Below are 13,937 nucleotides of genomic sequence, written 5' to 3' on the forward strand. Positions count from 1 at the left end.
AATCAACTAATAACATAAATAACGAAGGATAGAGGGTTATACCATCAATTGGATAACCCATGCGTTACTCGTTGATCGTCACAGCCGATGATGTCGGAAGGGTCGTACGTGGCGGCTAACCCTCGTACGGTCGTTGTTTGGGCATTTGGATAGCTCAGTGTGGTCTTGGAAGGGCTCATGGTGGCCTTGTGATGGTGGCAAGGAGCGTAGCATGGCAGATCTAGCCTTGTGCAGTGGCAGTCAGTCACGCGCAGTGACTTTCCACCATGCGTAGTGGCTGCCCACCACATAAAGTGGTGGTTCGGGCTTAGGGTTAGACCAAGGGAGGTCAAGGGAGGTTGCTGGTGGAGCCGTGGAGGCTCGGTGGTGGTGGCATGGTAGTCCACAGTGGTGGAGGGGAAACTGGTCATGTGTGAGAGGGGGAGATGCCGTGAGAGAGTGAAGGAGAGTAAGGGAGCATAGGTGGCAGATTGGGGCCATGGGTGGTTGGGATGGGTCGGTGGTGGCCTGAGGATGCCGGAGAGGGTGGTCACACGCTGTGGGTGGCGACGTACAGTGGTGGAGGTGGCCTAAAAGGGAGTGGGCTCCGTGAGAGAGTGAGGGAAGGTGAGCATGCATGGTGGCTCGGTTGCCCCCACGAAGTCCACCTCTCTCTTGCACGGGTTCTCCACACCCACGACAGAGCTCCACCTCCTCTGGCCACCGCACCACAACCGGGACCTCCTTTGGCCACCGAGCCACCCATGGCCAACTCAGCAAGCAAAGAGTATATACTAGCATGTAAACATGAGCATTTATAAAGTTCGATATACAGAACAACACATTTAAGTTCAGAATGCAGAAACAACATATATGCGCAAACAAAACTTGGTACAACATATTAGAGCAAAATTTTCAAAAAAACAAATTTGTTCCCAAAAAGAAAATCCTTTGGCATATCCGAACTGAAACATTATATTCATATCATCTCATAGCATCACACCGGGACAAATATTATGTTTAACCCCCATGGTAGGGTTATAAACCATCATTATACCCTTGGTTCGGCCGTATACCATGTTTCACCCCCGTAGTAGGGTTATAAACCACCATTATATCCGTGGTTGGGCCGTATACCATATTTCACCACCGTGGTAGGGTTATAAACCACCATTATACCCGTGGCTGGGCCATATAGCATATTTCACCCCCGTGGTAGGGTTATAAACCACCATTATACTTGTGGCTGGGCCGTATACCATGTTTCATCCCCGTGGTAGGGTTTTAAATCACCATTATACCTGTAACGCCTCGTTCCCGGAGGTCCGAAGAGTTAACTCTTAACACCTAAAATCAACTTAAATAACACAACTATAAAATCTAGAAAATCTCATAAAATATTAATCCATTTACTCAATCCAAATATCTAAGTTCCTCCATGGGGACAATAAAGAAAATCTCAATAACATAAATTAAAAACTCTCCGAAACTCGAAATTATCCTTAACTCATCTAATCAAAATAACCGAAAAATAAAATCAGTTTACTAACTGCGACTCTCAAATAAGCACTTGTACCCTCAGGCACTTATTCCACTTCGATCATCACACCATGCTAAAACTTCCTACTCTTGTTCTCCAGCTGAACCATCAAAATTATCTGAAAAATATATGGAGATAAGGGGTGAGTTATCAACAACTCAGTAAGCAGAGGACATATACTAGTGTGTAAGCACGAACATTTACAGAAATCAGAATGCAGAACAAAACATTTTCATTTTCGGAGTGCGGAAGCAAAACATGTTATCAAAATATCAGAGCGAAGATTTAGAAATAATTTCATTCAAAAATATCCTTTTTGGCATAGCATAAATGATGATGATCATCATCAGAGCATCATATCAGAACAGAAGCCATGTATAACCCCTGTGGTAGGGTTGTGCAATCTGCTGATAGCCAAGTAGAACATAAATCACTATGTCACCAATGTGTGCACTCAAAACAGAGACCACTACTATAACTCGTGGCAAGGCCGTATCCACCATTATAACCCGTGGTTGGGCCGTATCTACTATTATTACCCGTGTTTGGGCCGTATCCACTATTGTAACCCGTGCTTGGGCCGTATCCACTATTATTACTCGTGGTTGGGCCGTATTCACTATTATAACCCGTGGCAGGGTCGTATTGAGCAGAACGGAAACAGAATCAAATTCAGAATCAAAAAGTCATGCCAAATGTTTTCAGAGATTACATCTTATCCAAACAGAGTACTGAACAAAATTATATTATCTTCGTAATCAAAACAGATCCAAAGCATATTTACAATATTTATGCACAAATTTTTATATTCACTCTTTTTGCATAAATAAGAAATAAAGTTTCAAAAATAAGCTCATTTCTACATCAGTCATGGCAGAAAGTAATTTATTCTTAAACAGAATCTTATGAGTAATGTAGAACAAATAACTGAGGTAGTTCAAATTCCTTTTCATAATCAAATATGTATATTTTTCAAAAATAACCTCAGCTCATTTTATTTTAAATGCAAAGTCTAGCATAGGAACCCCGCTTACCTGGACTTCTTAGTTTTTTTCGGAATTTTCCTAAAAAATGTCGAACAATAATTAATCGTCACCTATAAAATAATCACATAATTCTTGTAAATTTCCAATTAATCTGATATTTCGATATTCAATCCTACGCTTCTAAAATAGCCTATTAAATTCCTCAAAACGTAAAATCCTCATAACCTAAATATCATCATTTTCTAAGACCATCGATATCCACTTAATCGAATTCATATTGAAGAAGAAAATTTATCGAATAAGTATTATGATAATTATATAACTCAATAAAAATTAATATTCAAAATATCTAAAATACCAACAATATTTTATAAATAAAAAGAATACATTGGTTACTAAAATTTCGACAAAATAAGTCATGAAAAACTACTCTCTAAGTCATGAGAGGGGTGGCTCACGGTAGTGTTAACCGCGGTGGTTTTCGTGAGGTGGGGTCACAACGGGGTGGAGCTCTCAGCAGAGGGTATGGCAGCGGTTTATGGTGGCTAAAAGCTGCTCTGTTTCTGGATACTAAATCAGAGGAAACTGAAACCTGCAAAATAGGCTACAGGACGATAGGCGGCAGCTTAGTGTGGCTGCCGGTGGAGGCTTGTAGTGGTCGGTTCTGCTTTGGGCTAGTGTTTTCCGTCGTGCAAGGGGCCAGCCTTGTGGGTTGCAGCGTGGAAGGCTTGGCAGTGGGACTGCCCTTCGGTGGTGGTTGTTCGGTTTCTCGTGGGGCTTGGATAGTGCTATCGCACGGTGGTTCGTGTGTTTTGGGCTGGGTTTGATCGAGGCAATGGCTGGGATGCTGCGCGGTAGCTGGTCTTCAAGCGGGTGTGAGGACGTGCACCAAAGTTGGACGGTGGGAGGGCATGCAATGCTGCGGTTGCTGTTTGCGTGCGAAGGAGTTTCTAGCGGCGGCAGTGTTTGGGTAGTTTCTCAATGCATGGGAAAAACATATGCATCTATATATATGTGAGGTGAAACCCTAGAGAGACGAGGGAGACTTGTAAATGCATGCATGTCGTGAACGAATGCGTGTGTATGCATGTCGTGGATGAGAGGCAGACTTAGGGGGAAAAGAAAAATAAAAACAGAAAGAAAAGAAAACAAAATTAAATCTGGTGTTTAAGAACAAAAATAAACATGTGAAGAAAATATAATAAAATAAATGAACTAAAAAATAAATAAATAGATAAAAATAGAGCTTGGTTGGGTCCGGGTGTTAAATTCTCCCCCCTTAAAAAAATTTCGTCTTAGAAATTTGCTAGTAACACAAGCAAAGCCTAAATATTTATCCGCTACAAATGCTCCATGCATACCCCAAAAGTCAGTCATATAGTCGAACTTAATTAATATTCTAGAATTGTCGAACCTAATATTCCAAATTCTAACCCTCCAATATTATCGATCGTATTCTTCCATATTTTCCCTAGCCATACACGTTCGCGCACACTGCCATTTCAAGTCTAAAATTAAAACCTCAATAATGCAATTAACAACCAAATAATAAATTCCAAAATCTCCACCTAATATAAAACCTCAATAAATAACGAAATAACTCTCAAATTATCACTCACCAAAACCACGCTTCCACTGCTCACTCTAACAACTTATAGTCCTAAAAACATTGAATCTCATACATCAGAAAAGAACTAACCTCCACATTTAAGCAGTCCGTACATTTTTTTTTTCGTCACAACTAACTAACAGAGAACTCCTAAAACAATATAGTATAATCAAAAGTTCCAAGCTTAAGTCCTGACTAACCTCGATTCACAAATTTCAAATCCTTAGAAAATGTATTCTCAACAAACTTCAATATTCTAAGCTATATGATTAAAACAGTACCATGCAAGTGTGATTAACCTCGACTCAAATAAAAAGATTTCAAGGAGAAATAGAGTGAGGTACCTGTGATCTCATTGTTATCGCCCTCAGCATCTTTAGCTGTCAATGCAAACACTCGAGCTGGTCCCATTCGACGTTGATTGTTTCCCTGTGTTGTCTGTCGGGGACCTGGGGGTGTATTGGACTTATTCCTGTCGTCTGACAGTAATGGGCATTCTTTGATGAAATGGCCAGTCTTTCCACATCGAAAACATGACCCATCATATCAAAACAAAATATTGAATAGCTTCAGATCATTTCACATGTTCAAAATAAATAGAATCAAAACATCTTCATTTTTTCATAGCAAAAACTTTTAGATTTTCATTTTCGCTTTTTTCGCGTAGTTTAGAAACATAATGCACAAATTAGCTCATGTCTACACCAGTCATGACAAAAAATACTTTCTCTTATATAGAAATTTATGCCTATGCAAGACAAACATCTGAGGTCGTTTTTAGATTTATTTTCAAAAACAAACATGCATATTTTCGAAGTCAACTTAATTTCATTTCTTTTATACAAAACTAGTATATGAATCCTGCTTACCTGACTTCCAAGTATTATCAATGCCTTGAGTCGGAACTCCAGTAGTAACAGCACCTAAACAAAATATATACCCAACATTTAATAAACTAATCTAGTAAGCTACTATTTATTGAGTAATAATCCAACATAGTCCCTTTTAACACAATAAATATCATAAAAATTAAACCCGAACAGTTCCCTCAAACCTGTAACATTTAGACCCCAACACAGCCACTAAAATCCCCACGTAGTAGCCAAACACAACTCATACAACTCACCTCTTGGCGACATGCATTTAATCAAAAGAAAACAACCAACAACACAACAAAAATTCCACTCCACCCTTGATCACTGCTATTCCCCATCTGCCAAGTAATTAAAAACTCCACACTACCACCATATCAACTACACTTTATCCACATTTCAAAATCCAACCATCTAATACCCAAAAATATTACCAAAAGCTTTGGAAGAGACTTACCTAAAAGAGTCACAAAAGCTTTGCACCACCTTGAATCAAAGCAACCCACTGGAATCAAAGCCCAAAATTCACTAAAATCTCTAGTGAAAGAGATAGTGGTCTGCTCAAAGAAGGATTGATGAGTCTGAGTGTGTGCACGGCAAACCAAGATAGAGTGGGTGTGTGCGTGAAAAAAAACCCAAAGAAAAATAGAGTAAAAGAGGGTCTGTGTGTGTGCAATAACAGGGGATAGAACAAAAAAATTAAGAGTGAGATCAATGAGTGGGAGGGATAATTACCAACGATAGCACTCCTGATGAGAGGACTCGATGACGGTACTAAGATTTCGAGACCCACGAGGAAGCTGAACAGTGCTAGTACCCAATGAAAAATCACAAAACCGTCTATAAGAGGCAAAGAGAAACAGAGAACGAGAGAGAGAACGATGGCTCACCATCGTGGAAACCAGCCAACGATGACGAGACTTCGAGGCTCACAGAACACGCAGCGCCAGCCAAGGATGAACCAAAAATCATTGTAAAAGGGAGAGTCTGAGTAGGTCAAAATGCAATGAGGGAAGTTTTCTAGTGAGAAACCGAGAATAAACTGTAGGAACGTAGGAAGAGGCATACGGGATGGAGAGGTTTTGGGAAAACAAGACAGCTGGGAAAGGAAAGAAAAACCTTCAGGGAGGAAAGAAAACAAAAAGGGAAGGAGACTCACCAAAATGACGCCATTTGTGTTGGAGTCTTCCAAGCTGGGCTTCATCTGGACCTGGGCCTTGAGCCCGAGTGTTACACCTTTTGCCTAATCGAGTTATGAACAAGCCCATTACGTGTCCAATTTCCAACGCCAAAATAATTCTTATTCAAACACGTTCAATCCCAGAAGGAGAAATCACCCTAATTTTTCATGGAACAATAACCAAGCGCTAGCTAGACCACCTCAATAGTTTCGACAGCAAGAGAATAAGCCGACACTTGAAGATATGATCATGCAATACATACAAAAGACTGATATGGTGAATCAAAACCACTCGACTTCAATATCAAATCTTAAGGAACAAATTGGTCAGCTCTCAAACATGCTCACCGAGAGGACATTAGGGACTTTACCAAGCAATATTGTGACCAATCCGAAGGAACATGTCAAAGCCATAACATTGAGAAGTGGGCGGACATATGACCAGTCGGTAAATACCAAGCGAAATGCAGTAGTTGCCAAAAATGTGGAGTCTGAGAAGAAGGAAATCGAGGACGAGGTGAAATAAACCGATCATGGGGCGACCGACCAGCAAGCTGAGAAGACTAGAGAGAATAAAGGGGCTGCATAACCCAAGAAATCTAGGGAGTTTATTTCTAAAACTTATTCTCCATCAATTTATGATCCACAAATTCCTTTTCCGTAGAGACTAAAAAAAAATAAAATTGATAATCAGTTCTCTCTATAGTTGGTGGCCAAGGAGAGCAGTGCAATTGTACAAGAGAAGTTGCTGCCTAAGGAACTAAGTCTGGGAGAAGCAAAGCCGACCACCATCTCTCTACAATTGGTGATCGAGGAGAGCAGTGCAACTGTACAAAAGAAGCTACTGCCTAAGGAATTAGGTCTTGGAGAAACAAAGCCGACCACCATCTCTCTACAGTTGGTGGACAGATCTATTAAATACCCGAGAGGACTCATTGTGGACGTACATATGAAAGTTGATAAGTTCATCTTCCTGGCTGACTTCATTGTGCTTGATATGGAGAAGGACGAGGAGATCCATTTGATACAGGGCCGACCTTTCCTTACGACAGAGAAAACTTTAATTGATGTCTAGAAAGGGAAACTCATTTCGATGATCGGCGAGGAGCAGGTCACTTATGACATATTTAAATCTATGGAATTCCCTTTCGAGGTACATTCTGGTTTTCAAATAAGTGACCAAGACATGGTCATGGCCGACTAGACTTATGGAGCTGAATTCTCAAAGCTACCATGTAAGGAACCAGCCAAGCTTGAACTTAACCCGCTTCCATCAAATCTAAGGAACAAAGAGGTTGAGGAGATCTCCAAGGAGTACACAGCTGCACCTTCAAGAAAAATATTCAATTGGAAGACTAGTAAAAAAAAAATCAGGGGAGCATCTCTTACCTTCTCTCATTCTTTGCTTTAATTTTTCTTCCTTTTTCCCATTAAGGACAATGTGAAATTTAAGTTTGGGGGGAAAAGATATTATTTTATTTATTTTAAAAAAATAATAAAATAATGATGATGATGATAAAAACAGTATGGTTTGGTGAATAAATAAAAAAACCTATGATAAGAATATGATTATAATTTTTAGGAAAAATTCTCATTGCTTAAGTGTAGTTGTTAATTCTTTACTTGATTTTACTTAATTTGATATTTTCTATGTTCAATGAATGATTCTTATAATCATTAATTATTTTGAGTACCTAGAGAAATTTTATGTGAATTTGTATGGTCTCAACTTACTCTATAACTTGTCTAATTACACTCGAGGTGAAATCCTAGACAAAATATTAATAGGAAAATGATTAAGGCATTCTTTGGACCGATTGAGTCTTTCAAGCTTACCTGTTTATTATCGTTATCCCTAGCCACCCCTTTGAGCTTTATTGAATTATATTTTGGCCTTATATTTTTCTTTCTTGTGAACCTCATATTCCCTACCCTATTTGAGCTTAAACACTAATATCCTTACCTTTCAACAGAACTAAATTTACACAAAATCACAGACCCACAAGAACATAAAAGGTAAGAAAAGAAGAAGGTCTACAAGCAAAGTAATTTTAGCAATATTATCAATATCATAAGTTTGGGGATGTGAAAAGTCAACTCATCTATTGTGTGGCCAATGAGAGTCATCCACAAAGACAACAAAAAATGTAAGGAATATTTCCAAAAAAAGAAAAAAAAAATCCGATCTACCGAACAGAGGGTTTAAAGAGAGAGATACTTGAAAATGCAGTAAAGAGAGAGATACTTAAAAGTGCAGTAAAGAGAGAGGCACTTGAAAGTATAGAAAAGAGAGGTATGTTGAGAGACTTACAATGATTGAGAAGAGATGTTTGTGTTAGAAGTGAAAATGCTCTATCTATTTTGTTGATGTTCAAACATAAGTTCTCTTGTTTTGTTTGATTCCTACATTTTCTTTGTAGCCCTCACCCTAGCCTTACATTACAAGCTTAATAAAGACCTATTGATCCAAGATGATAGTTTTTGTTCTACATTAGTGGAGAGTGATTTGAAAAGCAAGGCTATAGAGTTTTTAGAGATCCATTATTTATTTACTTGTTTGCATAAAACTATCCAAGGAGCTAATGATGAGGTGAGAATGATGGGTATGCATGAATGTAGGATGGATAATGCAGTGGAATTGAGTTTTGAATTAACTTTTGGACTTAATTGATCTTGAATTACAAACTTTAGACAATCTTTGAGGCAATAAATTTTGTGAATCAAACCAATGCTTATTTTAATTGTCTTTCCTTTTCTTCATTACTCGAAGGCAAGCAAAACTTAAGTTTGAGGGTATTTGATCAGTGTTATTTTGATGTGATTTTTATCACTCTTTTATTTACGAAAAGTGTCCTTTTCCCTTTAATACTATTGGTTTTATTTCATTTCTACATATTTTTATTTATTTTCTTGGATTTGAAGGAATTAGAAGATTTAGTACAAAATGAGAGCATTTTGATACAAAAAAAGAGACTATGGATCCAGACCGATGAGAGGTAGTGAGATCTGAAGAGAGTCGATGAGATTTGAGAGAGGAGCCTTATCCCATGGGCAGTAAAGAGATTTATCTTGCCTAAAGGTGAGAAGACTTACCTCTTGGTAGGCAAGGAAACTCGCGACCAGAAGGTGTGACTGAAAGGCTTAAAGATTTGGCGACAAGGGTCTAGGCGGTTAGATTGGGTGACTAGTCAGAACTACCAACTTAAAAGACTAACCTAAACAATATCATGGGCAACAACTAGAAAAGGCGAGCAGAGTCTTTCCACTCGGTAGGCGAGAAGAAGGCCGTGTGATATGAACCCGCGGGAATGAAATCCCTTGAACCCATAATCAATTTGAAAACTGGTCTTTGTGACCTCCATGCCCGCCAATTTATATTCAATGCACAGGGCATGTACTCGCCTCTACCCTTCTGAGTTCTACAATCAATCTATTGGTGACCAAATCCTCCTAAAGTCCGCAAATCAAGCCACATATCACTAAATCTTCCATTTTAGATAATTCTGATATTTTTGGGATAATTTTCTTTTATGTTAAGATCTATCGTTAGAAACTATTTTCCAGATTTTTGGGCTAGACTGTAGCTGCATTTATTTTGTTTCCAAATTTGAGTTGTGACATCTATTTAATCCCATCTTGTGGGATGAATAGGGAGTCTTGATTCGTAATCTTAGTCTTAGTTTTTGTCTTTAGCTTTTGAATCTTAGTTTGAGTTTTAGTCTGGGTCAGAGAGTCTGAGTTTAGGTTTCGATAGTTCAGAGTTTATTATTTGAGTTTCTTCCGAGAAGGCGGAGCCGGAGGGCAAAGGCGAGAGTTGCGTGCTTCATCAACTGACTCCAACGAAGAAGACCAGTTTTATTCTTTTTCTTTTTAATTTCATTATGAACTAATTCTATTTTCTAAAGTTTTGATGTAGCCTAGCACTGAATACACAGTTTATATTTCAAGTTGTTTTATTTTCATTATTTCCGTGATTGAATATTTATTCCTTATTCTTAATGCTTGCAATATTTTTGTAACGGCCCGATCCCGAAGGTCCGAAGAGTTAACTCTTAATATCTAAAATCAACTTAAATAACACAACTAAATATCCAGAAAATCCAAAACAATGCTAATTCATATAATCAATCCAAATATCTAAGTTCCTCCATGGGGACAATAAAGAGAATCTCAATAACATAAATTAAAAACTCTCCAAAACTCGAAATTATCCTTAACTCATCAAATCAAAATACCCGAAAAATAAAATCTGTTCACTAACTATGACTCTCAAATAAGCACTTGTATCCTCTGGCACTTATTCCACTTCGATCATCACACCTTGGAAAAACTTCATAATCTTGTTCTCCAACTGAACCATCAAAATTATCTGAAAAAAAATATGGAGATAAGGGGTGAGTTATCAACAACTCAGTAAGCAGAGGACATATACCAGTGTGTAAACATGAGCATTTACAAAATTCAGAATGTAGAAACAAATATTTTATTTCAGAATAACATTTTCATAATGCAGCGTCAGACCATATTATAAAAAATATCAGAGCGAAAGTTTGAAAATATTCATAATCAAAATTCCTTTGGCATAATATAAACTAAAACATCATATCTTATTTTATCATATCAGAACAAATACCATGTTTAACCCCCGTGGTAGGGTTGTGCAAATCCCGGTAGCTAACCGAGCAGAAACAGAATGTGAATCTTCCCCTTATCATTCTGGGAGCCTCGAGTGTACACATAAGAAAGACCACGCAGAAAACCACTTTGTTTCCAAAGTGGGTGCACCAGAAACAGAAAAGTTGGTACCAATCCAAACAGAGGCCACAGTTTTACAACCGTGGTAAGGTCAGAACGGAACAGAAACATAAACAGAATGTTATGCCAGAGGTTTTCAGAAATCACATCAGATCATATCAGAGTACATAAAATCTTCAAAACAGAACAAAATCATATCACAACATAATTTATGCACAAAATTTCATATTCGCTCTCTTTTGAAAGTTCAGAAATAGAAAGCCAAAAATAAGCTCATGTCTACACCCGTCATGACAGAAAATAATTTCTACTTAAACAGAATCTCATGAATAATGTAGAACAAATAACTGAGGTAGTTCAAATTTCTTTTCATAATCAAATATGTATATTTTCGAAGAATAACCTCATCTCATTTTATTTTAATGCAGAGTCTAGCATAGGAACCCCGCTTACCTGGACTTTTTAGCTTTTTTTTTTCAAAATTTCCCTCAAAAATGTCGAACAGTAATTAAACGTCACCTATAAAATAACCACATAATTATCATCAATTTTCAATTAATCACGTATTTCGATATTTAATCCTAAGCTTCTAAAATAACCTATTTAATCCCTCAAAACCTAGAATTCTCAAAATTCCCAAAATACCATCAATATCCACTTAATCGAATTCGTACCGAATAAGAATTTAATCGAGCAAGTATTAAGATAATTATAGAACTCAATAAAAATTAATATTCAAAATATCTAAAATTACCAACAACATTTTATAAATAAATAGAATACATTGTCTACTAAAATTTTCATAAAATAGGTTATGAAAAACTCATCTCTTAAGAAAAATAGGTTTACTTCTATTAATAAACAATATTATCAAAATACAATATAATATTTATTGAAATTTTAAGCAAAAAATCCTATTTAAATATAAACTCAACAAAAACAACTTCTCACCCGAAAACAGTAGGCTAAAACCGGGAACTTCCCATATATATACATATATATTAGGTTAAAACTTTACATATAGAACTACAACTTAAGAAATAAAACTAGCGATGAACATAAACGCATGAATATTAGACATGCTGCCGCGGCAAAGACTCACCGAGAAGATAATGTGCAACGGCGCAGGGTGCGATGGGAGGTGGTGCACTTGGCGGCTATGCACTGGATGAGAAAGAGAGAGAGAGATGCACGGTGAGAGAGGGACAAAGTCATGATATACAGAGTGAAACACGACGTGCATGGAGTTGTTATCGAGAGTGTTACGCGCGGCAACGGCTTGGGTGGCTATTGACGGTGGCACAGCTAGGCGTGGCTGAGATGCTGGGCTATGGGTTCTCCTTTGTGCCGCGGAGGAGATGTCCGAAAGGGTTGGACAAAACGCAAAACTTGCCGCGCTTGGAGAAGCAACCAAATGTTCTGTTTTCGGAAACTAAAACAGAGTATGCCGTGTGTGTTTCTCCTTCACGGCTGGGCGGTGGTTGTTGGCTTCCCGTGGTGGTGAGGACGACTAGAGGGTGGTGCGCTGCTTGCACAGAGGAGTTGCTATCCACGATTTCGAGTGGCAGGGCAGCGGAGTCACGGGAAGGAAAGAAATAGAGTTGCGTTATTGTGGCGCCCCCAATCCCCCTTATATAAATACACAGGGATCGAGACGCCAGAATGGTGACAACACGGTCACACATCCCAACGAAGTGCCAGTGTGTGTGTATGCAACAGTGTTCAAATAAAATAACGCAGCGGATAGTCAACTAAGTACCAGAATTTATTTACAATCAAACATCAGTAAAGATTTAAATAGCAGTTATACAGTCATCCATAAAATAATTTACAATAGTTTTAAATATACAAACGAGTGATCCCAGATCACTCCTCAGGCTCGCCCTCCTCCTCCTCATCAGCATCAAAATCTGCGTTACCACAAAATGGTCTCGCAGGTAAGTATAACCCAAACAACAACGTAATATAAAATGCATTAAATGCCACTAACATGCATGCACATGAAAATATGCATTTTCCACAAAACATCATTTTCCCCGAAAATGATAATTTTCCTGCACACACCAAAATCCCATTTTGGTCCAAATTATCCATATAACATTTTCCCAGAAAATGATTTACCCAAAAATCAACTCGCACTATTTTCCCAGAAAATAGTGCATTAATCCCAAATGCACCATGCATTATTTCCATATGCACCATGGCCTCCCCTATGGACCATCCGCACGTCCTGGCTTCGCAGCGGTGCTCAGTTCCGCGCCCAGCGCGTACATGGCCAAGCACCCACACTACGCAACGAGCGATGCCTAGTTCCGCGCCCAGCGCGTACGTGGCCAGACATCCTCTAGTCCCCGCCAGCAGAAGGACCACGGAGTCGGCACGAGACCATCTCGTCCGATCCCATTGTCGCCCGGCGACAATCCAGGGGACGTTACTCAGTATATTCCGCTCCCGAGTAACCAGAGGAGCTCCACCGAGTTAATACCCCATCTCGGCTTGGGGTCGTGATACACACGCACCAAAAATATTATCACATAAAATCATAGCTTTTCAAATCACATGAACATGAATGGAATACACGAAAACCCAGTTTTCTTTTACAAACATGATCATGCATGAAATAATGAAATGCACATGTACCAACACAATATCTAACATCCATCAATGAACAATACCAACAAATCCAACCAACCCATCAACAACCAATATCCAATTCAACCAAATCAACCAAACAACTCCAATCACAAATCCATCCGACCCCCGAACTCCTCGGACTCAGTCCGGCATGGCAAAAACACAGTGAAATGTGTTAGTGCAAAAATACATTTAAAGTACGAAAGTTCTTTGGAGAAATACTTACAGTGCAATATAATAATTTTCAGAGGATCACGAAGTTGAAAAATGCGACGTTTGAGCAACACCACAGTGTAAAATACACTGTGGCCGTGGGTCACAAATACCAACTTTTCAACGAGGACAAACGAAGACCCAAGATTGATAGGGTAGGGCCTAGGGA

At 38.6% G+C, this 13,937-nt stretch overlaps 1 long non-coding RNA gene across 1 annotated transcript; it reads right to left on the reverse strand.

Moving 5' to 3' along the window:
- Positions 1–1,135: 1,135 nt before the first annotated feature.
- LOC121238982 lies at positions 1,136–10,821 on the reverse strand. The gene is made up of 4 exons (XR_005935214.1): positions 10,800–10,821; positions 5,734–5,735; positions 2,029–2,045; positions 1,136–1,280 (listed from the first exon to the last, which is right to left on the reverse strand). It is a non-coding gene; the product is annotated as an uncharacterized LOC121238982 (long non-coding RNA).
- Positions 10,822–13,937: the final 3,116 nt, after the last annotated feature.

Source organism: Juglans microcarpa x Juglans regia, chromosome 1D, assembly GCF_004785595.1.
Source record: "Juglans microcarpa x Juglans regia isolate MS1-56 chromosome 1D, Jm3101_v1.0, whole genome shotgun sequence".
Lineage (NCBI taxonomy): Eukaryota > Viridiplantae > Streptophyta > Magnoliopsida > Fagales > Juglandaceae > Juglans > Juglans microcarpa x Juglans regia.